Raw genomic sequence first — 25836 nt, 5'->3', positions numbered from 1 at the left:
AATGAGCAGTAAAACTCACAAAGTATAGGCAAGCAAAAAATATTAGTTAACTTACGTCAAAATTGATAATTTATCATTATCTTGATGTATCTTGACAGATCCAAGAGAAGATTTTCGTGAGATCTAAAACTGACAAAGACCTATGGCAAATCAGTATGAAAACAAATGATGAGGAAACATTGTGAACAAGCCATCACCAGAGGAGAAAACCAAAAGCACCAAGTATCATTCACCCACAATCGTTTTGCACCAATTTGACTGGCAAAATCAGAAGCTAGATAGTGTGGGCTGTGGGGCTATGGGCTCTGGGACAGGTGCATTATTAGTGTGTCTATCCTGGGGAGCACTCTCACAGTGCTTATCAGAGTCTGCTTTAATACCCTGCATCCGGCAAAGGAGGAGCAGGATGATGTAGAGATAACAGCTTGGAAGAGTTTTCTGTGTCATGAGTTTGGTTTTGATTCTAAAGATAACGGAGGCTCAAAAGAAGAGCCTAAGAAGGCCAGTGACAAAACTGATGGCAGGGAAGCCCGGGTGGCTCAATGGTTTAGTGCCACCTTCAGCCCAGGGCCTGATCCTGGAGACCCAGGATCGAGTCCCACGTCAGGCTCCCTGCATGGAGCCTGCTTCTCCCTCTGCCTGTGTGTCTGCCTCTCTCTCTCTCTCTCTCTCAAATAAATAAATAAACAAACAAATAAATAAATAAACAAATAAAATCTTTAAAAAAAAACAAAAAAACCCTGATGGCAGCATGAATTTAGATCAGAGTGAGGGAGGGGAGTGGTAGTTTAGCAAAAGAGATGAGGGGCATGTATATATAAAATGACATACAGTGAGTAAAGCAGAATGCAAAATAGTACACAGATGCAGGCAACTGCCATATAAGAATGACAGAGTACGTTTCATAAAGGTCAGAAGTGAATCTGGAATTAAATATAGCATATTTAATATTCATAGTCTTTTTTTCCCATGCAATATTTTGTATATGATTTTTTTATTCTACATAATGTTGTTCAGAACTCTGGAGTCTAAATATTAAAAGCATTACATTAAAAAAAAAAAAAAAGATGGGCACCTGGCTGTCTCAGTCAGAAGAGCATGAGACTCGATCTCAGAGTTGTAAAGTTCGAGCCCCATGTTGGGTGTAGAGATGACTAAAAAATAAAATCTTTAAAAAAAAAGATACATTGAAATTTAAGAATGGAGTCATTATCCTAAGAAGGTAAAGTCTTGGCAGCATTTGGAGGTTCAGACAGTTCTCTTTCGTATGACTATTATGAAAATTTAGAGCCTACTTATACATAAATTACTCTTCAAAGAATGCAACTACTCTGAGTTTATGGGAGTATGGACAATTTTTCAAAATCTGTACAATGAAGGGATCCCTGGGTGGCTCAGAGGTTTAGCACCTGCCTTCTGCTCATGGTGTGATCCTGGAGTCTGGAGGATCCAGTCCCACATCAGGCTCCTTGCATGGAGCCTGCTTCTCCCTCTGCCTGTGCCTCTGCTTCTCTCTCTCTCTCTCTCTCATGAATAAATAAATAAAATCTTATAAAAAAATCTGTACAATGAGGTTGTACTTGCATAACTCACCATTTCCCCAACTACATTCTCAGTTTGAATTTTTGCTGAATTTAGGATTTGTTGTAGATAGAGGTGCAATGGAATTGTGAACCTTAAAGCTGAAATTGGTTTCTGCTGTGAAACTAATTAGTGGGTCCAGCTGGTCGATGGCATCACTGCTGCCTCAGCCAGTGGGCAGAGCAGCCTGGCCCAGAGAAGTAGGACAGTCAGGCCAGGCATGGGCCACTTCTTTGCAGGGATGGAGCCTATGGAGAACTTGTCATCTTAAAGGCATGAAGCTCACCAGGCCAACGAAGTGGATGGCCAATAAGTGCTTGTTAGCTTCTCTTTAGTATGTGCAGAGATTGAATTACCTCTATTCTTAGAAACTGTTCCTTTTGGCATCTGTAACCTGAATATTAATTAGCACCCTTTTTTTCTTTCCTGTATATCTACCCATCTCAGGGCGATGCCAATGCTGAGAATACACAAAGTTCTTTTTCTTGTTTGCCCCTAGTTTTCTAACTTTTCTTTCTCCCTCTGCCTCTCCTCTTGTTCTTTCTCGGCCCTGGTCTGTTGTGCCTCCTTTTATACCCTTTGTCCTAAAGCTTAATGGCTTGTTTTCTCATTAATCCATGAGGAGATGGCATTGAGGCCCAGACACAATCTAGACAAACAGACTCTCTGATTGGAATGTCTGTGTGGTCTTCTCCAACAAGATTTCCCAGAGATTAAGTTGGAGGATTTATGCTCATTTGGCAGGGATGTATTCTAAAGCCAAAGAACCATGTAAACATTATATTACTTGCTAGAATGTTTTTTTTAAAGCTACTTAAGATACAGGCTAGCTCTTTATTTTATTGAAAATATCATCCAACTATTAGAAATGGTATTCAGTTTTGCCAGGGATTATGGTACGTGCCATGTTCCATCAGGCTACTGGTCTTAAGTGCCTTTAAAGAATTGCTTCATACTTTGAAGCCATTATGACACAATTTAGTATATTAAAGTAATAAATGAATAATGAATAATTAATATAACTGCACTCTACTTAATGCAATAGGTGAGCTCCAGAAAAGTAGCATGTAAATAAAATTATGAGTAGAAAGAAGAGAATTTTATTAAATTACTGGGCTCTGCAAAGAAATTCTATTGTTAACTGCTTAATAATTAAAGAACCCTCTTGTAAATAAGATGGTAGCAATATGAAGGGGAAAAATCATGGAATTTGGAATAATAAGAATGAGGTTTCAATTCTGATTTTGCAAAGTGTGAACTATATTTTATCAAAGCACTCAGCTGCAATTTTGATCTGTAAAACAGGATTTATTTTGCAATATTGTACTTTGCAAAGTATAAAGTATTGTACAGGTGTGAGCTGTTGTGATTACCTGTGTTCTTTTTTTTTTTTTTTTTTTTTTTTAAGAGATAGAGCAAGGGTGGGGGTGGTGGGAGAAGGAGCATAGGGAGAAGGAAATTCAAGCAGACTCTGTGCTGAATGCAGGGCCCCACAGAGCGCTCCATCTCAGGACCTTGAGATCAGGACCTGAGCCAGAACCAAGAATCCAATGTTTAATGCTTAACTGACTGCGCCACCCACGCACCCCTGCCTGCAGGGACTTTTAATATGTATGCTCTTATGTGATCCTCCTGCAATCTGTAGTGGAGACAGAGCTGATTTTATTATGCTTTCTATTCTTTTCTTTTTTAAGTAGCTCTGTGTGCAATGTGAGGCTCAAACTCACCACCTCAAGATCAAGTCACACGCTCTACCCCCTGGGCCAGCTAGGCACTCTGATGCTTTTCCATATAGATGAGGAGACACAGGATCAGAGAAGGCTAGTGATGGAGCCAAAGCAATGTTACCAAATGTGGTAGAGGCAAAACTAAAATCTAAATTCTCTGACTACTAAATTGGTACATTTTCTACTATACCTCAGACTTTGAGAGTAGGGTAGAGGGGGGCGAGAAGAGGAGGTGAATACTTATCCATGAATATGCTTTTTCCCATTACAGCGGACAGTGAAAGAGGGTGGGAAACAGTTTTGGCTAAATGTCTTGTCCTTTCACTTAGAAGCTTCGTGAGCTTGGATACAATACTTAAATGCATTCAGTCCCCATTTAGTCAACTATAAAATAAAGATAATATCTAATTTGTAGGGTAGGGGGCACCTGGGTGGCTCAATAGTTGAGCGTCTGCCTTCGGCTCAGGGCATGATCCTGGAGTTAGGAATGAGTCCCACATCAGGATCCCCACAAGGAGCCTGCTTCTCCCTCTGCCTGTGTCTCTGCCTTTCTCTGTGTGTCTCTCATAAATAAGTAAATTTAAAAAAATCTCTAATTTGTAGGGTGGCTAGGATTAAATAAAATGATATGTGCCTTATACACTGTACATAGTGAACATTCGTTAAAGAAAATATTAATTCCAAATTCAGGTCTACATATATGTGGGAGAAAAGAAACCAAATGCATCTAAAGCAGTCTGGGGGGGAGTCAGTAGCTCTGCCTGCCCTGGTGCTTTAGTGGGTTGTGTTGGGGTGCGGCAGAAGAAAATCATTTTTTTTCATCTTTGATGAATTTCCCCTAAACTCCTGTCATTCTAAGCCATCAGAATTGCTTGCAATTCAGAAACATCCTTCCCATTTCTTCCTGAGAAGAAATAATGAAGTTATGTCTTGATTACTAAAGGAAATAGGAGATTTTCAGTCTCAGATGGCAGGCTGAGTACATAAACATATACACTCTGCATTAAAATGCTAATAAATAACATCTTAAAAACTCTGACAATAAAGAAAATAGAAGCATGTGCCATCAACAAACAATGGAGCTCAACAAATTTCTGCAAAACAAAAAATGCACAGAAGTGGCTCACGATGAAGTAGGCCCTAGGAAACCTAGATTATTAAGAGGGACTGTACTGCAGGTATTGAGAGTGAGTGGGAACCAATACGACAGTGCCTTGGGACATCCATGGCAGGAATGAAGTGGGGCTGAACACAGGGGATCTGCTGAAGATTATAGACACATATCCTTCCCCCTCTTCCTCTCCCACTTCCCTATGTATCTCGTAGCCAGCTGCTCAGCCCCCAAACAAACATGTCTTCTTTGGAAGACATCAAAAGAACTCTCTAGGAAGAACCACAGCAGTTAGAGCAGTATTCCAAGTAAAACTCGCTTTTTTCAGCATCATGTGGAATGGTGCCTCCTCCCAGCCTACCTGCCGAGTCTAAAGCGAAATGTGTTCAGATGAAAACCCCGCCACTGTCCCCTGTACTCCCAGTTAGACTTTGAACTTCTTGATTTTCAAATATAAGCCCACACCCACAGTTTATCAGATGTTTGAGTCAAACCTGCGAAATGGAAGGGAAAGAACAACAAAGAGAAAAACTGTCCCCAGAAGAGACAGAACAAATTAATGAAACAGAAGATAGCATTTTAAATAATATAATTAGGACCACACAGAAATAAAATAATATGTCCATGAAACAAGGATAGAATGCTGTGACAAAGAAATAGTAGGAAAATTGGAAAGAGCTCTTGCAAATAAAATTTTAAAAATATGGCTGAAATAAATTCAATAGAAGGTCAAGAAGATAAAATCAAAGAAATCTCTCAGAAGTAGACAAAAATGACATACATACAGAAAACTGAACTAAAAAACAAGAGACATGGAAGCTTAATCTAGGAGGTTCAATATACAATTAATAAGAATTCCAAAAACAGAGAACAAAGAAAACAGAAGGGATAAGTTTATTTAAAAAAAAAAAAAAGTTCTAGAAGCTGTAGCAAGAGAGATACAAAGATGTCCAGAAAGATAAGTGAAGAAAAGAGCCACACCCAGAAATTTCACTGTGAAATTTGAGAACCCCAGAGATTTCTTTTTTTATTTTAAAGATTTTATGTATTTATTTATTCATGAGAGACATAGAGAGAGAGAGAGGCAGAGACATAGGCAGAGGGAGAAGCAGGCTCCATGCAGGGAGCCCGACATGGGACTCGATCCCGGGTCTCCAGTATCACGCCCTGGGCCAAAGGCAGGTGCTAAACCGCTGAGCCACCCGGGCTGCCCAACCCCAGAGATTTAAAAAGAAAAATTTCTAAAAGCCTCATGAGAACAAAACAGGAAGGGACAAATCTATAAGACACTTATTCCACCAGAATGATGGCAAAGACAGGCAAGTCCATGCAAAATTTACTTTGTATGCATACCCTTACTAGAAACCCTTAGGAAAGTTTCCTCATAACTGAAGAGTAGTATCTAGCACCGCGTGGGTGTGAGCCAGGAGAGTCATGAAGGATCATGCCATGATGACAGCAAAGTGACACTTCCAGAATATGGCCAGGTCCAGATCAGGGCCTGGGAGTCCTGGAAGGGAGGTTCCTGAGAGATAAATGGTATGACCTTTCACTGAGGTCAAATAGAATGATTGTGCACTCAGAAAAATTAAATGAAGATATAATAAAGGTGTTGGATCCAAAAGGCAACCAGAAACTCCAGGCAAAACAAAACTCGGTATGAAAAACCACAATCTAAATAAGAAAAACACTGGAACTTAAAAAAGAAAAATGGAATAGTTTCCAAGCAATGGATAATATGAATAAGAATCTAGAAGAGAGTAGGGAGAAGGTCAAGAAGACATCCGTTAATCCTTGAGTTCCTTCTTACAACAATGAAAGGGTAATTAGAAACTCAATTATATAAGAACAAAGTATAAGAAAGAGGTTTTCCAAATAAAAGGCAAACTGAAATGTGGCCTGATTAAATTTTATGTTAGGACCATTCTCATTTGGGTGCTTATATGTACTAGTCAGAAAGCACTGTGTTCATAGACACTATTTGACTGTTGAGTAAACAATATTTATAGTCATAATAATGGATATGTTAATTATTTTTAATATTTAGAATCAACTTGTAGAAAATAGCAGAAAAGTTTATTATGGTTGCAAAGCAAGCTATAAATGTAACCAACTTTGATATTTTAAAACAAATACCAAATTTCAGCTGATGAAGGTCGAGACAGAGAGAAAAGAGCTGGGTGGCTAATATTCATAACATGAATTGGGGAGTGGAGGGACCACTCTATTGCATGGAACAAGAAATGAAAGGTTAAATGTGCTGTGAGAGTTGCAACAGTGCCAGAAAGCTAGATCTGTAATAGTCATAGCAAGAAATGAATAGATAACATTTAAGTTGGTAAATCAATATTGGTGGTCAGACACCGAACAGAATGGGAGAAGATATTTGCACATGACATATTCCATAAAGGGTTAGTATCCAAAATATATAAGGAACTTATACAACTCAACACCAAAAAAAAAAAAAAAAAAAAAAATAACCTGATTGAAAATGGGCAGTAGACATGAACAGATGTTTCTTCAAAGAAAACATGCAGACAGCCAACAGACACACGAAAAGATGCTCATCATCACTAATCATCAGGGAAGTGCAAATCAAAACCACAATGAGATATCTCCTCACACCTGTCAGAATGGCTAGAATTCAAAACACAAGAAACAAGTGTTGGCGAAGAGGTAGATAAAAAGGAACCCTTGTGTACTGCTGGTGGGAATGCAAACTGGTGAGGCCACTATAGAAAACGGCATGGATTTCTCTAAAAATTAAAATCAGAAGTACCATATGATCCAGTAATTCCACTGCTAGGTGTTTACCCAAGGAATACAAAAGTGCGAATTCCAAAAGATATATGCATCCCTATGTTTATTGCAGCATTATTTACAATAGCCAAATTATGGAAGCAGTCCAAGTGCCCATCAATAGATGAATGGATAAAGAAGATGCAGCATATTATACACAGGAATATTACCCAACTATATAGAAGAATGAAATCTTGCCATTTGGGGAGGCGGGGGCGAGTGTCCCCAGGACAGGAGAGCCCCGTCCCGGAGAAGCAGGAGCTGCACCAACCTTCCCGGGCGGAAAGGGGCCCGCAGGGAGTTGGAGCAGGACCCAGGAGGGCGGGGATGCCCTTGGGCTCCCGGGGACACTAACAGGCACCTGCGCCCCGGGAGAGTGCGCCGAGCTCCCTAAGGGCTGCAGCGCGCACGGCGGGACCGGAGCAGCTCAGAGGGGCTCCGGGGCGGCTCCGCGGAGGGGGCTGCGGGGAGGGAGCGTGAATCCCATAGCGCAGGCCCCGTAGCACAAGGCGCCAAGACACAGCCTAGGATCCGGCCTCCCCCGGGACAGGCAGAGGCCGGGAGGGCCCAGGACAGCAAGGACGCTCCTGCCCCGAGCTGAGCAGATCAGCGGCCCCGCCCTGGAGCCTCCAGGCCCTGCGGACAGAGAGCTCCGGGGTTACTGCAGGGGCTGACTCCAGGGCTCCAGAGCTGGCCCCGCCACTGGGGTTGTTCCTCCTGCAGCCTCACGGGGTAAACAACCCCCACTGAGCCCTGCACCAGGCAGGGGGCAGGGCAGCTCCCCCAAGTGCTCACACCTGAAAATCAGCACAACAGGCCCCTCCCCCAGAAGACCAGCTAGACGGACAAGTTCCAGGGGAAGTCAAGAGACTTAAAGTATACAGAATCAGAAGATACTCCCCTGTGGTTTTTTTTTTTTCTTTTTGATTTCTTTTTTCTTTTTCTCTTTTCTTTCCTTCTTTCTCTCCTCTGTCTCCTTTTCCCAATACAACTTGTTTTTAGCCACTCTGCACTGAGCAAAATGACTAGAAGGAAAACCTCACCTCAAAAGAAAGAATCAGAAACAGTCCTCTCTCCCACAGAGTTACAAAATCTGGATTACAATTCAATGTCTGAAAGCCAATTCAGAAGCACTATTATACAGCTACTGGTGGCTCTAGAAAAAAGCATAAAGGACTCAAGAGACTTCATGACTGCAGAATTTAGATCCAATCAGGCAGAAATTAAAAATCAATTGAATGAGATGCAAACTAGAAGTCCTAACGACGAGGGTTAACGAGGTGGAAGAACGAGTGAGTGACATAGAAGACAAGTTGATGACAAAGAGGGAAACTGAGGAAAAAAGAGACAAACAATTAAAAGACCATGAAGATAGATTAAGGGAAATAAACGACAGCCTGAGGAAGCAAAACCTACGTTTAATTGGGGTTCCAGAGGGCGCCGAATGGGACAGAGGGCCAGAATATGTATTTGAACAAATCATAGCTGAAAGCTTTCCTAATCTGGGAAGGGAAACAGGCATTCAGATCCAGAAAATAGAGAGATCCCCCCCTAAAATCAATAAAAACCGTTCAACACCTCGACATTTAATAGTTAAGCTTGCAAATTCCAAAGATAAAGAGAAGATCCTTAAAGCAGCAAGAGACAAGAAATCCCTGACTTTTATGGGGAGGAGTATTAGGGTAACAGCAGACCTCTCCACAGAGACCTGGCAGGCCAGAAAGGGCTGGCAGGATATATTCAGGGTCCTAAATGAGAAGAACATGCAACCAAGAATACATTATCCAGCAAGGCTCTCATTCAGGATAGAAGGAGAGATAAAGAGCTTCCAAGACAGGCAGGAACTGAAAGAATATGTGACCTCCAAACCAGCTCTGCAAGAAATTTTAAGGGGGACTCTTAAAATTCCCCTTTAAGAAGAAGTTCAATGGAACAATCCACAAAAACAAGGACTGAATAGATATCATGGTGACACTAAACTCATATCTTTCAATAGTAACTCTGAACGTGAACGGGCTTAATGACCCCATCAAAAGGCGCAGGGTTTCAGACTGGATAAAAAAGCAGGACCCATCTATTTGCTGTCTACAAGAGACTCATTTTAGACAGAAGGACACCTACAGCCTGAAAATAAAAGGTTGGAGAACCATTTACCATTCAAATGGTCCTCAAAAGAAAGCAGGGGTAGCCATCCTTATATCAGATAAACTAAAATTTACCCCGAAGACTGTAGTGAGAGATGAAGAGGGACACTATATCATATTTAAAGGATCTATCCAACAAGAGGACTTAACAATCCTCAATATATATGCCCCGAATGTGGGAGCTGCCAAATATTTAAATCAATTAATAACCAAAGTGAAGAAATACTTAGATAATAATACACTTATACTTGGTGACTTCAATCTAGCTCTTTCTATACTCGATAGGTCTTCTAAGCACAACATCTCCAAAGAAACGAGAGCTTTAAATTATACACTGGACCAGATGGATTTCACAGATATCTACAGAACTTTACATCCAAACTCAACTGAATACACATTCTTCTCAAGTGCACATGGAACTTTCTCCAGAATAGACCACATACTGGGTCACAAAGCGGGTCTGAACCGATACCAAAAGATTGGGATCGTCCCCTGCATATTTTCAGACCATAATGCCTTGAAATTAGAACTAAATCACAACAAGAAGTTTGGAAGGACCTCAAACACGTGGAGGTTAAGGACCATCCTACTAAAAGATGAAAGGGTCAACCAGGAAATTAAGGAAGAATTAAAAAGATTCATGGAAACTAATGAGAATGAAGATACAACCATTCAAAATCTTTGGGATGCAGCAAAAGCAGTCCTAAGGGGGAAATACATCACAATACAAGCATCCATTCAAAAACTGGAAAGAACTCAAATACAAAAGCTAACCTTACAGATAAAGGAGCTAGAGAAAAAATAGCAAATAGATCCTACACCCAGCAGAAGAAGAGAGTTAATAAAGATTCGAGCAGAACTCAATGAAATCGAGACCAGAAGAACTGTGGAACAGATCAACAGAACCAGGAGTTGGTTCTTTGAAAGAATTAATAAGATAGATAAACCATTAGCCAGCCTTATTAAAAAGAAGAGAGAGAAGACTCAAATTAATAAAATCATGAATGAGAAAGGAGAGATCTATACCAACACCAAGGAAATACAAGCGATTTTGAAAACATATTATGAACAGCTATATGCCAATAAATTAGGCAATCTAGAAGAAATGGATGCATTCCTGGAAAGCCACAAACTACCAAAACTGGAACAGGAAGAAATAGAAAACCTGAACAGGCCAATGACCCGGGAGGAAATTGAAGCAGTCATCAAAAACCTCCCAAGACACAAGAGTCCAGGGCCAGATGGCTTCCCAGGGGAATTCTATCAAACATTTAAAGAAGAAACCATACCTATTCTCCTAAAGCTGTTTGGAAAGATAGAAAGAGATGGAGTACTTCCAAATTCGTTCTATGAGGCCAGCATCACCTTAATTCCAAAACCAGACAAAGACCCTACCAAAAAGGAGAATTACAGACCAATTTACTTTATGGTTAATTTTTCAGACAAAACCTGTTTTAAGATAGAAAAAGCAATCATTCCCATGTTGATAACTTAGTATTTTTCATGCATAATTTGTTAGATCTTTTTAAAGTTCATAGGACACATTTGAGACTGCTTCTTTCTTTTGTACAATATCCCTGATGAACATGGATGCAAAAATTCTCAACAAGATACTAGCCAATAGGATCCAACAATACATTAAGAAAGTTATTCACCATAACAAGTAGGATTTATCCCCGGGACACAAGCCTGGTTCAACACTCATAAACAATCAATGTGATTCATCATATCAGCAAGAGAAAAACCAAGAACCATATGATCCTCTCATTAGATGCAGAGAAAGCATTTGACAAAATTCAGCATCCATTCCTGATCAAAACTCTTCAGAGTGTAGGGATAGAGGGAACATTCCTCAACATCTTAAAAGTCATCTACGAAAAGACCACAGCAAATATCATTTTCAATGGGGAAGCACTGGGAGCCTTTCCCCTAAGATCAGGAACAAGACAGGAGTGTCCACTCTCACCACTGCTATTCAACATAGTACTAGAAGTCCTAGCCTCAGCAGACAACAAAAAGACATTAAAGGCATTCAAATTGGCGAAGAAGAAGTCAAACTCTCCCTCTTCGCCGATGATATGATACTGCACATAGAAAACCCAAAAGCCTCCACCCCAAGATTGCTAGAACTCATACAGCAATTTGGTAGCGTGGCAGGATACAAAATCAATGCCCAGAAATCAGAGGCATTTCTATACACTAACAATGAGACTGAAGAAAGAGAAATTAAGGAGTCAATCCCATTTACAATTGCACCCAAAAGCATAAGATACCTAGGAATAAACCTAACCAAAGAGATAAAGGATCTATACCCTAAAAACTATAGAACACTTCTGAAAGAAATTGAGGAAGACACAAAGAGATGGAAAAATATCCCATGCTCATGGATTGGCAGAATTAATATTGTGAAAATGTCAATGTTACCCAGGGCAATTTACACGTTTAATGCAATCCCTATCAAAATACCATGGACTTTCTTCAGAGTGTTAGAACAAATTATTTTAAGATTTGTGTGGAATCAGAAAAGACCCCGAATAGCCAGGGGAATTTTAAAAAAGAAAACCATATCTGGGGGCATCACAATGCCAGATTTCAGGTTGTACTACAAAGCTGTGGTCATCAAGACAGTGTGCTACTGGCACAAAAACAGACACATAGATCAATGGAACAGAATAGAGAACCCAGAAGTGGACCCTGAACTTTATGGTCAACTAATATTCGATAAGAGAGGAAAGACTATCCATTGGAAGAAAGACAGTCTCTTCAATAGATGGTGCTGGGAAAATTGGACATCCACATGCAGAAGAATGAAACTAGACCACTCTCTTTCACCATACACAAAGATAAACTCAAAATAGATGAAAGATCTAAATGTGAGACAAGATTCCATCAAAATCCTAGAGGAGAACACAGGCAACACCCTTTTTGAACTCGGCCACAGTAACTTCTTGCAAGATACATCCATGAAGGCAAAAGAAACAAAAGCAAAAATGAACTAGTGGGACTTCATCAACATAAGAAGCTTTTGCACAGCAAAGGATACAGTCAACAAAACTAAAAGACAACCTACAGAATGGGAGAAGATATTTGCAAATGACTATCAGATAAAGGGCTAGTTTCCAAGATCTATAAAGAACTTATTAAACTCAACACCAAAGAAACAAACAATCCAATCATGAAATGGGCAAAAGACATGAAGAGAAATCTCACAGAGGAAGACATAGACATGGCCAACACGCACATGAGAAAATGCTCTGCGTCACTTGCCATCAGGGAAATACAAATGAAAACCACAATGAGATACCACCTCACACCAGTGAGAATGGGGAAAATTAACAAGGCAGGAAACCACAAATGTTGGAGAGGATGCGGAGAAAAGGGAACCCTCTTACACTGTTGGTGGGAATGTGAACTGGTGCAGCCACTCTGGAAAACTGTGTGGAGGTTCCTCAAAGAGTTAAAAATAGACCTGCCCTACGACCCAGCAATTGCACTGTTGGGGATTTACCCCAAAGATACAGATGCAATGAAACGCTGGGACACCTGCACCCCGATGTTTCTAGCAGCCATGTCCACAATAGCCAAACCGTGGAAGGAGCCTCGGTGTCCATTGAAAGATGATGGATAAAGAAGATGTGGTTGATGTATACAATGGAATATTACTCAGGCATTAGAAACTACAAATACCCACCATTTGCTTCAACATGGATGGAACTGGAGGGTATTATGCTGAGTGAAGTAAGTCAATCAGAGAAGGACAAACATTATATGGTCTCATTCATTTGGGGAATATAAATAATAGTGAAAGGGAATACAAGGAAAGGGAGAAGAAATGTGTGGGAAATATCAGAAAAGGAGACAAAACATAAAGACTCCTAACTCTGGGAAAGGAACTATGGGTGGTGGAAGGGGAGGAGGCGGGGGGTGGGGGTGAATGGGTGACAGGCACTGAGGGGGGCACTTGACGGGATGAGCACTGGGTGTTATTCTGTATGTTGGTAAATTGAACACCAATAAAAAATAAATTTATTAAAAAAAAAGAAATCATGCCATTTGTAATGACATGGGTGGATCTAGAGGGCATAATACTAAGTGAAATAATCAGAGAGAAACAAATACCACATGATTTCACTCTTATGTGGAATTTAAGAAACAAGAGAAACAAAAGAGGCAAAATAAAAAATCAGACTCTTAGCTATAGAGAACAAATTGATGGTTACCAGAGTGGACGTGGGTGGGGGATGCATGAAACAGGTGGAGAGGATTAAGTATACACTTATCATGATGATCACTGAGTAATGTATAGAATTGTCAAATCACTGTATTGTACACTCGAAACTAATATAACACTGTATGTTAAATATACTAGAATTTTTAAGAAATAAAAAAAATGAGCTATCAAGTCATGAAAAGACATGGAGGAACCTAAAATAAAATTTTAAAAATAGTAGTGGTATAAATGCATAATTTACGGACATGTTGCTAACTATTAGAATAAATGAAAATGGAACAGGGCTTAATGTAATGACTGGCGGAGGAGGAGAGAAAGCAGAGAAGAGAGCAAGGGAGGAACTGTTTGCTGTCATTATAATCCCCTTATAATTTGTTTTTTTATGGGATAAAAAGTATAATTTTTTTTCAGTTTAAATTAATTAAAGTCGTACACATTGCATATTATGGTAACATTTTTTAAAAATATTTGATTTATATATTCATAGAGACACACACAGAGAGAGGCAGAGACACAGGCAGAGTGAGAAGCAGGATCCATGCAGGGAGCCCGATGCAGGACCGGATCCTTGGTCCCCAGGATCACGCTCTGGACGGAAGATGGTGCTAAACCGCTGGGCCACCCAGGCTGCCCCTTATGTTAACATTTTTATATGCTTTCATTCTGACATGTTGAGCAGTTAGGTAAGTATTATTATTCCCATTTTGCAGGTAGGACACTGAGGCTCAGACATGTCAAATACTCACTGCACAGCTCATAAGAGCAGAACCAGAATTACAACCCACGTCAAAGGAGCTCTTACTCACATATCATATTGCCATTCAGGTCATGTTCAGCCTGATTCTCCAGTACTCAGGGGAACGGTGCAAATTTACCTGAACGTAGGGAGAGCGCTAGCTATGGTGGATGGGGAGGGGTTTCTCCATTCGTCTGAGAGCTCTGTGTCCACAGGTTATACATCCCAGACTTCCAAAAGACAAACCACACTACTTATGGGACTGTTTTAAAGAAGGCAATATCTGTGATGAGATGAGTTTCTATAAAGATTTCTCCATGTGGACTCACAGAATTTCTAGAAAAATTACTTCTATAAATCCATTAATTTTGCTCTGAAGTGGTCTCCAGCCCATGCACTGCACATGCCCCCACGCACATTCACACTCAAGTAACGTCATTCAAACCATCAGGTTTGGGGACTTGAGCTTCCTGTGTGTGACTAAGTCAATATGGCTTCAGCACAGCTATCTTGCTCCAATCTTTAATTTTCTTTGAAGAAGCATACAAGATAGCAGCACCAGGGCAGCTCAGGTGGTTAGGAGTCTGCCTTCAGCTCAGGTCATGATCTCAGGGTTCTTTTTTTTTTTTTTTTAACATTTTATTTATTTATTCATGACAGACATAGAGAGAGAGAGAGAGGCAGAGACATAGGCAGAGGGAGAAACAGGCTCCATGCCGGGAGCCCAACGCGGGACTCGATCCCGGGACCCCAGGGCGCCGTCCTGGGGCGCTGGCCAAAGGCAGGCGCTAAACCACTGAGCCACCCAGGGATCCCCTGATCTCAGGGTTCTGCAATCAAGTGTGGCGTCAGGCTCTCTGCTTAGCAGGGAGTCTGCTTCTCCCTCTCCGTCTGTGCTCTCACTCGCTTGCTCTCTCTCAAATAAATAAATAAAATCTTTTAAAAAAATAAGCAGACAATATATTGCCTATATAATTATGAGAAGATCTTTCTAAAATTATTTTGCAAAACCTTTTAATGGATAGGGGAAAAAAGCAAATCCTAACAAAACCACTGTTAAAAAAAAAAAGAGGTACCTCCTGTCTTATTTTCAATTTTTCTACCATCATCCTGATCTTGACTTCTTCCTCTTGTTCCAGCAGTTTGATGTATCAAAGTATGGTGCATATTTCTAAGGCATATCTTATTATCTCTGATTTAAACAAATTATTTTTCAAGTCATTCTCAGGATCCAGGTTGTCCAGGTCCTAACTCCTGATGCTGACAGTATAGTCCATTCTTCAACCTGAACGAACTGTGTTTTGAGTTCTGATGGTTTAAACTGTAAAATAAGTATACAAAACAGTCTCTTCATTAGATACACAATCTGACAAATGCATCTGTTTTTATAACTTCATGGTGTCCTAGATCCTTCAGGATCTTACTCTTTTGGTTTTTCTCCATCCTATTAGCTACCAACTTCTTAAATAACCTGACTTCACTTCCTGTCTCTACTTTCTTACTTTTCTACTCCTCAGCCTCCTGAAATCTGACTTCTTGCCCCTCCCCAACAGAAGTCCTGTTATGCCAGACAATAGGTCTCTCCCAGTCATGTACCAGAGCTTAAGATGACTCCTGTTCCATCATATGTCAGGAATTTTAAAAATATGCTTTGTTGGGGGAAACTTACATAGGTCACACGTAATTAAGAGATTATGCGTGGAGCTCCTGATCCTTCCATCATCCTATTGACAGGTGCAGTGTAGTCTGCCTCCCAGGAAAGGGATTCTCCCTCCATTGGTCTTCCCTTTGAGTGCAAGCAAGAGAAAACTGTCTTGTTTGAAGGATTTGGGTACCTGCTGTTTAAGGAGTTATCTGGCAACTCCAGATGTCTAGCCTGGGGAGACTTGATGGCTCATAAAATGTCACAATTCCCTATGCTAGGGTAAGAAAGCCGCAAATCTTGTGGGAAGCTGAGCAAGAGTACAGGGATTCTAGGTCTCACACCCTTTTGGACTCTTCCCTCTCCACATCCCAGCTGGTTCATTGTCTGGACAACCCAGAATTAGTTCCCTTCCCCACTTGCAAATGGTTCTGTTCAATTCAAAACAGACCCCTACCCACGCTGAAGTTGTTATAGCTTAAAGTGCAAGTCAACACTTAAGTAGCCAGATAGAGTGGAAGCTATTCAGTTCTTACCTCCTTATCCCTTCAGACCACTTGACATAATTGACTGCTTCCTTTTCTTGAAACAAACTTCTCTTGACTTTCCCAATATTACTCTTTGTTCATTCTTCTGTTGATCTGTTCTTCAACTCAATCACTAGCTCCTTTTATGCCATCTAAATGTGAGAGTTGTAAAAAGTGAATGGGTAATATTTAAAAGGGAAAAAATCCTGGGGTGCCTAGGTGGCTCGGTTGGTTGAGAATCTAACTCTTGATTTTGGCTCAGGCCATGCTCTCAGGGTAGTGAGATCCATCTCCGCCATGGGCTCCATGCTCAGTGGGGAGTCTGCTTGAAGATTCTCTCCCTCCCCCCCGCCCCGCTCCTTCCCCTCTGCCCCTCCCCCTGCTCTCTCTCAACCCCCTCTTTAAAATAAATAAGCAAAAATCTTTAAAAAAGAAAGAAAAATCCAAGAATTTTAATATTTGTATAACATTTAGAAATATGATACATACATGTATGAAGAATAAAAGAGTTGAACATTGTTTCTTCTAGGAAAATTAGGAATTAGGGATGAGGAAGGGTATTATCTTTTGTAATACTCTATTTGACTTTTTAAACTAAATGTAACTATTTGATTAAAATTAAAAATGTACTTTAAAATCTCAATAGAAAGGCTGAAGATAAATATATGTATTGACATATGGAAATACTGCTAATATTTGTTAAGAGATAAAAATCACAAAGGAAACAGAATAGTATGTGGCTATGTGTGTGCATATACATGTGTATACAGTGCTCGGGTATGTATAGAGTATCTCTGGGAACATATAAGATAATTTCAGAGGGCATGCTGACTCTGGGAAGAAAAACTAGCACTGAGATTTTTGATGGCATACCCTTTTCAGCTTTTGAATTTTGTTTATATTCTTTTTTTTTTTTTTTTTTTTTTACTTATTCAAAACAAAATTCTCATCCAAATCTGGTTTAAAGTAAGTTTTAGTAAACAGCTCTTGAATGGAGTCTCTCCTACGCTTTTATAAGATAAGATAAGAGTTCAGGAGTGCCTAGGTGGCTCAGTTAAGTGTCTGCCTTCGGCTCAGGTCATGATTCCAGGGTCTTGGGATCGAGCCCCGCTTCAGGCTCCCTGCTCAGCAGGGTCCCTGGTTCTCCCTCTCCCCCGTTTGTGCTCTCTCTCTCACACACACTCTTTCTCTCTCAAATAAATAAATAAAATCATTTTTTTAAAAAAGGTAAAAGTTCATACCATTACCAAAAACTAAGACTGATAGACAAGAATAAATAAGATTCTGGGAGGATTGAAGGTGTGTTGAAAACTTCCAACTCATGGCATGTGAGACACTGTTGTGAGGCTGGGGCTGAAACCATGTGCCAGACCATCATGGGCATGGCCATGCTGCAATTGTAACCTCATCAGAAAACTGAGAGAGCAGTCTCTGCCAAACTGGGACTGGTTTTTTTTGTTTTTGTTTTTGTTGAGAATGCCAGGGCACCTTTGCTACCTCCACCCACTCCCCCAGCCTACACACACCCTTTGTTGTCTGTCTTCACACATTAAGAGACAGGAACTCCCAGATGACAACTGGAGGTGGTGCAGAATATTCCTCACAAGTAAAGAATTGCTGGCAGGGGCAGGCAGGAAGAATGCTGGTAGTTCTGCATGGCCAAGTTGTATTTTCTTTGTTTAGAATATTACAGAATTAGGCAGAGGGAACAGGATATGATGTCATTTCCTCAGAGCACAAATGCACTGGTGAGTACTGGCTAGAAACTCTAATGAGGCCTGGGAGCTGGATTCATCCACCTCCTCTCCATTGGGGGATCTGTGATGAGATTTTTTTTTTTTTTTTTAACCATCACTCAGACCCAGAGTGAGCCCCAAAGCAACCCATATATCACATATATCAGAAAATGTCTTACTATTAATTCAGAAAAAGTCAAATGAGGCCTATAAAAATATATTACAAGGCAGAGAAGGGAACAGCATAGCGAAGATTTGAAGAGACTTCCAAAAACCTTCAAAAGTTTTTGAACTTTCGGAGAAAGACAAAACTTACAAACACTATGCTTTCCTTAAAGATATGGTCAATGTGAAATGCAACAGGAAAGTCATGAAGAATAAGGGTAAGATGGAAAGACATTAGAATAGAATTTAAAGGATCATGGATAAGATTTTTTTTTTAAAGGACAACATGGAAACTAAGAACAAAATAGCAAAATATGATCTATAAGTCAGAACTGGTTCTATAGAAAATCAAATATGTTATATAAAGGAAAAATGTGGTAGACAGATCATGCTAATGGCCCTATGTGTGGTCTTCCTCTACCCACGCCCTTTGCTCTGAATCTTTGGAGTCCCTTGCCCTTTAACTTGGGGCCCAGCCATGTGGCTTGCCAAAGGGACAGTAACAAACTTGACCATACAAAGGCTTTAAAACGGTTTGAGAATTTTAGTTCTCTGCCTGCTCCTCTGCCGTTGCCCTGAGATTGTGCTGAAGCCAGCCTCGGGAAGGATGAGTGACCCCATGGAGCAGAGCCAAGCCATTCCAGCAAAAGTTAGACCATAGACAGCCAATGGCCAGTCATCCCACTGACCACAGACACAGAGGCAGGCCAAGCTATGAGCTGAGTCCAGCTCACACTGGCAGAACCACCAAGCAGACTTGTAAATTCGTGGGACATAATACATATTATTATTTAAAGCCATTGTTTTGAGATGGTTTGTCACACAGCAGTAGCTAACTGGCAACAAGCTTGAGAAAATATCCCAGAACTTAGGGGAAATCACAAAAAAACAAAAGGATGAAGGGTATAAAGGATGGAGAAAGGAAATCTAATCTAACATGTAGATAACTGCTATTCCTACAGAAGACACCAGAGTAAATTAAACAGAAGTAATTATCAAAAGCAAAGTGAAAAAACCCCCACAAATTCCTGAGCTGAGGAAAACCTGTGTGATCAGATTAAAACGTGTTCATCCAGCAGGATGCCTGGCTGGAGGAGGAGGGTGCGACTCTTGATTTCAGGGTTGTGGGTTTGGGCCCTACATTGGGTGTAGAGATTACTAAAAAATAAAATCTTTATAAAAGAGTGTTCATCAAATTTAAGAGAAAATTTATTCAAAAAAACTTAGACCAGAACATAACCTAGCAAATTTTGAATTACACAAATATTTTCTTCATTAGTCTACCAATATGGTAAATTACATTGATTCATTTTCAAATGTTGAAACTGCTTTGCATTCCCGGGATAAACATCACTTGGGAGTATTTTCATTTTTATGTATTTTTGAGGCTGAATTTGCTAAATTTTGTTGAGAACTTTATATCTTCATGAGGCATTGTTTGTGGTTATCTTGTAATATCTTTATCTAGTTTCAGCATTAGAGTAATGCTGACCTCATAAAATGAGTTAGGAATTAGTCCCTCCTCTTCTATTTTCCAGAGGAGGATATGTAGGATTGGTATTATATTGTCCTTAAGTGTTTGGTAGAAATTGCCAGTGAAATCATTTGGGTTTGAAGTTTTCTTCGTGAGAAAGTTTTTGCTTTATTTTATTTTACTACAAATTTGATGCGTTCGATAGATACAGGACTATTTCGGGTCATTCATTTTTTTCTTGAGTGAGGTTTTGTTTTTGGCTTCTGAGGAATGGATTGATTCTATCCCAGTTGTTAAATACATGGGTGGAGAATTTTTCATAGTATTTCCTAATTATTCTTTTAATGTCTGTAGGTTCTATACTGATAACAGTAACTTGTGGCTTCTCTTTTTTCTTGGTCAGTGTGGTTGGAAGTTTTTCAAGTTTTTTTTTTTTTTAATCTTATTAAGAACACAGTGTTTAGTTTCATGGTTTTCTCTATTGTTTTTGTTTCGAATTTTATTCAGTTCAGCTCTGATTTTTTTCAGTTCCTTTCTTCTGCTGGAACAGAGTTTATTTTGCTCTTCTTTTCTATTTTTATAAGGTGGAAGCTTAGATTATTATTGTGCAGTATGGACTGGATGTTTGTATCCCCAGCCAATTTCAATTCATAGGTTAGGTTGAAACCATAACCCCCATAGTGATCATTTTCAGAGGTGGGGCTCTTGGGAGGTAATTAGGGTTAAATGAGGTCGTGAGGGTGGGGCTCTCATGATGGGATTAGTGCCCTTCTAAAAAGAAGAGACCCAGCATCTCTCTCTGTGAGCCATCTCTAAGAACCTGCACATGTTGCTGTCCTGATCTCAGACTTCCAGCCTCCAGAGCCATGAAAAACACATGTTTGTTGTTGAAGTCACCTATGATTTATGAAAACAACTCAAGCTGAGACATTGTGACACCTTTCTTCTTTTCTGGTTTAAGCATTTAGTGCTATGCATTTCCCCTACACTATTTTAAGTTTATTGTGCAAATTGTGGTAGGTTGACTTTTTATTTGCATTCATTTCAAAATATTTTCTAATTATCTTTAGACATATAAATATCTATTCTAATATTTTTAGACTTTTTAGGCATTTATTATTGACTTTTACTTTTAAAGATTTTTATTTTTAAGCAATCTCTACACCCAGTGTGGGGCTTAAACCCACAATTCTGAGATTAAGAGTCGCTCACTTCATCCACTGAGCCAGCCAGGAGGCCCTATTATTGACTTATTTTATTTTGTTATGGTCAAGAAACATTTAATATGATTTCAATTGTTAATAAAATAAGGGAAAGTTTATTTTATGGTCCCAAAGATGGCATATATTGATGAGATGATAACTTTTCTGGTTGTTTAAGAAAGAGTAGTTATTACTTGGATGCGAAAGCATCCTAGCTGATACACCTTTTCACTTTGACTGAAATGGCATACTGGAAGTAGCCCTAAACAAATTATTGCAATACATTAATTTTTTAATCTTTCTATTATTTTCTTTCTTCCAAGTCAAAGATTTTCAGATGCAGCAAAAACCAAAATCAATGTTTATTTTCTTTCTAAGAGGGAGCTTAAAACAATGTGACCATAAAAAGTTTTAAGATAAAGGATGGGCAAATATATCAGGCTAACAGAAACAAAAAATATAACAAGAATTACAGTACATTATTTTACAAAATGGAATCCAACACAAATGCATTTAGTGAGACCTAGAAAATATGCTCATCATTAACTTTCATGTATTAAACAGAGCAACAAAATATATAAAGCCAAATGTGAATGTTTAATATACCTCAGAATATCTGATGGATCAAATAAGAAATCTCAAGGATACAGGGCAGAGGTTGGCCAACTTCTTCTGTAAGGAGTTAGATAGTACCTGTTTTAGATACTGTGGGCCACATGCAGTCTCTGTCACATGTCCTACTTTTTTTTTCCGCAACCCTTTAAAATTGTAAATACCATTCTTAGTTGGTGGGCTGTACAAAAATAAGCCACAGGCTGGATTTGGCTGTGGGCCACGGTTTGCCAACTTCTGAAATGGAAAATCCAATTATATATTTAATAAGGCAATATAATGAATCAAAGTATGCCTCAAACATTGTACCTTACACATTTTTTTCTATGCTTATACAGTGAGAGCTGTTTTGGTGGTGAATTGAGAAACCTTATTGAGTTAGCTTAAGTGGTGAAGGAGCCATAATTAGGCACCACAGAGTTCTCTCTCAAAAGCTATAATCCAGCTGACTTCAAGTTCCCACTTAGGTCCAAGTGACTATGACAAGTGAACAGGTCTCATCCCAATGAATGGGAAAAAGGATTATCAGAAAAAGGGGTTGTCAGCTGAGCAGAATCTGTCTGTGACATGACAGCCTTTAGAGAACAAGAGAACATGACAGCTTTTAAGAGAATATACCTGCTCATTTCTCCAAAGATGGCACCTCCTAGTGTGATCCCATTTCTCTATTGCTCTTCAAGTTGTGAACTGCAACCTAGTCATGGGAATAAAATAAATTTAGTGTGTTGCTCAGCACTTTAAGAAATGAAGTAGAATAGCATAAAAAATATCAGAATATCTTACATGTACTGTTAAGTATTGGTTTGAAAGTTCTTATTTGTTTTATACAGAAATAAATATTAGTCATTTATAAAATACTCATTCCCGGATGCAATCACAACTGCACTCATCCATTATCCCAAAGGAGGGAACCCCAGATCCCTTCTAGCTATGATGAAAGCCACCCATCCCTTTTCTCAGTCAGGCTTGATTTGATCCAGTTGATCCCTTCCTTCCTATAGCATATGGACTAAGTTACCAAATCACTCACCTCCCCACCACACATTCCAAAAAGGAGGCTGTCTGCAGGATTTCACTAAGCGGGAAGTCATTCATCTTTTTTCTGTGTGCTGCAAAATTTTAAGTATCTTTAGTGGTATCTACTCTTTGAAAGTATGAAAAGACTCGGCTACATATAGAGAGAATATGTACCTGTTTCATTCAGTTTTTTAAAATGATAATTTTGACTCTTCCAAGGTTGTCATTCTGTTCAGTTTTGCTACTTCTTTTTGCATTAATTTTGGTCATGTATGAAAAATCATTTATTTTGTCTAATTTTTGAAATATATTAATATTGATTTATGGATTTTTTATACTTATTAAAGTATATATACATATACTTATTAAATCTTTTCTGTATCTGTCTCCTTTTTAATATTTAATGTTACTATATATTTTTTCTAATTACATACTTGCCAGAGGTGTGTATGTTTTATTGCCTATTGTTGTTTTCAGAGAAATAAGTCTTGAGTTATTTAATTCTATCATTTTTACATTTCAAAATTCACTTATTTTAGTGCTTATCTTTCTCAAATTCTTCCTTCTGCTTTCTTTGAATTAAAACGAAAAAAGTTTTTTTGCTATTTCCTTACTAATTTCTTGAGGAGAATTCTTGGTTTAAAATCAGTAAAAATACTTATTTTAACTTTTTCTAAATAATAATGAAATCATTTTGAGTAATTAATTTTCTCAAATGCAGGTTTGACCTTGTTTCCTAATTGGAGTGTTTTTTGTTTTGTTTTCTTAAAGATCTTATTTATTTATTCATGAGAGACACATAAAGAGGCAGAGACACAGGCAGAGGGAGGTTCCCAGCAGGGCGCCTGATGTGGGACTCAATCCCAGAACCAGGGGATCATGCCCTGAGCCGAAGGCAGGTGCTCAACCACTCAGCAACCCAGGTGTCCCTAATTGGAGTATTTTAAACGTTTATTGGCTGTCTTTACTTTGAACTTCTATTTTTAATTTCTAAAATTATTGTGTGTGACACCAGACTGTGACCTATATGTTGGCTTTTCAAAATTAATTATGTTTTATTTCTGATTAACATGAGATTGATTTTTGTAGATATTTTAGTAGACTCCTTCTGGAGATATCTGGCAGCTTGAACCCCTTTCTTTGAGAATTGTCTTCTCTTCCCTCTCCCCACGGTGGGTTTTGGCAGTATGTGACACTACCACACCACACCACCACACCTCCCCAGTAGTTACATAAACATGACTCAAGCTGAGCCAGTTATATTTTTTCTTCAGGAATTGGGAATTGAGGTTCAGTGATGATATGGATCTTTGCTGGTTGTTCCAGCTGTGGGAAACCCATACTCTACCTTGTGTGTGGAAAAATAAATTTGGGGCATGAGGGGCAGCTGAGTGAATTATTGGTGCTTGGCAGCTTTCCAGCTTCCTGTTTTATTTTCTTCTTGAAGCCTGCTGTAGTTCAACCTTTGCATTCTGAGAGATACTCCTGTATTCTATACTCAACTCCTGTTCTTGGCTCCAGGTAGTTTGACTAGACTTCTATTCCCTGTGTAAGCAAGATAGGAAGGCTTGCTCCTTTTGGATGTAGAACTGAACTCAGATTCTCTTTGTTCCCTTTGAAATGGTTTGTCCCGCTCTGCAGGGGAGAGCTGCTCCCTTGGAGAAGTCAACATTTGCACTCCCTTTCAGGCAGTGGAAATCAGAGAACTGTGATATCTAAACACTGAGTTCTCTTTGTCCGTGAGAAAGGAAAACTGCTCAATTTTTCGTGATATCCAGGGTTTTTCCTAATCTAGGATCAAGGGCTAAGATGGAAGAAAAGAACAGGGCTTTTTGGTGTGGAAAGGAGGCTTGGCCTCAACACTGGAGGAGACCAGGTAGGGAAAGTGTTGGAGGTAGTGAGGATTCTGGAAATGAGGCCTTTTTCCAGGAAGAACCAGGTGAGTGGGCAAGAGAAGGGCCTCTGCAGGAGGCAGCATTTGGCATCTGGGAGCTATGTTGGAGCACAGTCCTTACTGACCAACCACCTCTTCTTAATCACGGGCCTGCACAAAGCTTTATTCTCATATTTATTTTCATTTCCATTTTTACTCCCCCTTTCCTAACCTCCATAGGCAAGCATCCTAATGTGTTTGAGATGTAAGGTATTCTTTAATTTGTGTGAAAATATTTATTGTGGTTTTATGTGCATGCATTTTTTATTGAGATAATTTGCATACTCTATAATTCATAATTTTGAAAGAGAACCCAGTTGTGTCTTTAAATGCCTCCATTTTTACTTCAGTCTAGACTTTCTAATTGATTAAGTTCTTCTTTCCAGGGTATCTCTTAACTCAGGCAGAGGACCCGGCGGGCAAAGTATCCTATGACGGGGACTGAAACTGCCCTTCAAGCAATAACAACTATTCTGATGCTAGCAAGACCTCAAGCAAATGGTTAACCTGACCTCTACTGGCCACCTGCCACCCACTAACATTTGTCTCACATTTTCCTTATATTAACCTGGAAGTATTTTCAGCACTTGGGGTCAGTGTTTGAGATGCCAGTGTGCTGTCTTCCCCTTGTTGGCCTCCCTGAGATTAATTCCTTTCAGGTTTCCCAGCCACTTTTCTCTCTGCCTTTGGATTTTATCAGCGGTGAATGGCCAAACCTAATCTTTTTGGGACCCCGAGAGCCAAGTGGGTGTTGGCTCTGGTTAAGTGTACAATTAGTGGTTTTTAGCATATTCAAACATTGTACAACCATCACCACTATTATGTATAAATTATTAATTTACATAAAGGTATTGTTTAGTATTGTCATTCTGTTTGTTACTATTTTTGTTAAGTGCGGTTTTTTAAGTCCATCCATGCTGCTACATGCACTCTGGCTCACTGTTGGGGAGTAGCCTATAGTATACCACACCTACCACATTTTTCTTAACCATTCCCTTAATCTTATCCATTATCTTAACCATTAATCTTAAAAATAAAACTGCCAGTTATTTTACCAGCAAAAGATGGGTTTATTTGGGAATAGCAGAGAATTGCAATCTGGGGCAAGCAAGCTACAGTGAAACCATAGGCAAGGCCACAGAACAAAGGAGGAGAGCCTATTTTATAGAGAAAAGGGGGAAGTTGGGATTGTTGTTGTA

General features: G+C 39.5%; 1 long non-coding RNA gene across 1 annotated transcript; it reads left to right on the top strand.

Moving 5' to 3' along the window:
- Positions 1 to 24365: 24365 nt before the first annotated feature.
- Positions 24366 to 25504, top strand: LOC125752658 (uncharacterized). The gene is made up of 2 exons (XR_007402686.1): positions 24366 to 24643; positions 25024 to 25504. It is a non-coding gene; the product is annotated as an uncharacterized LOC125752658 (long non-coding RNA).
- Positions 25505 to 25836: the final 332 nt, after the last annotated feature.

The sequence above is a fragment of the Canis lupus genome, chromosome 16 (assembly GCF_003254725.2).
Source record: "Canis lupus dingo isolate Sandy chromosome 16, ASM325472v2, whole genome shotgun sequence".
NCBI lineage: Eukaryota > Metazoa > Chordata > Mammalia > Carnivora > Canidae > Canis > Canis lupus.
Note: the sequence above shows the minus strand (reverse complement) of the source record. Positions and strands in the feature narration are given on the sequence as shown.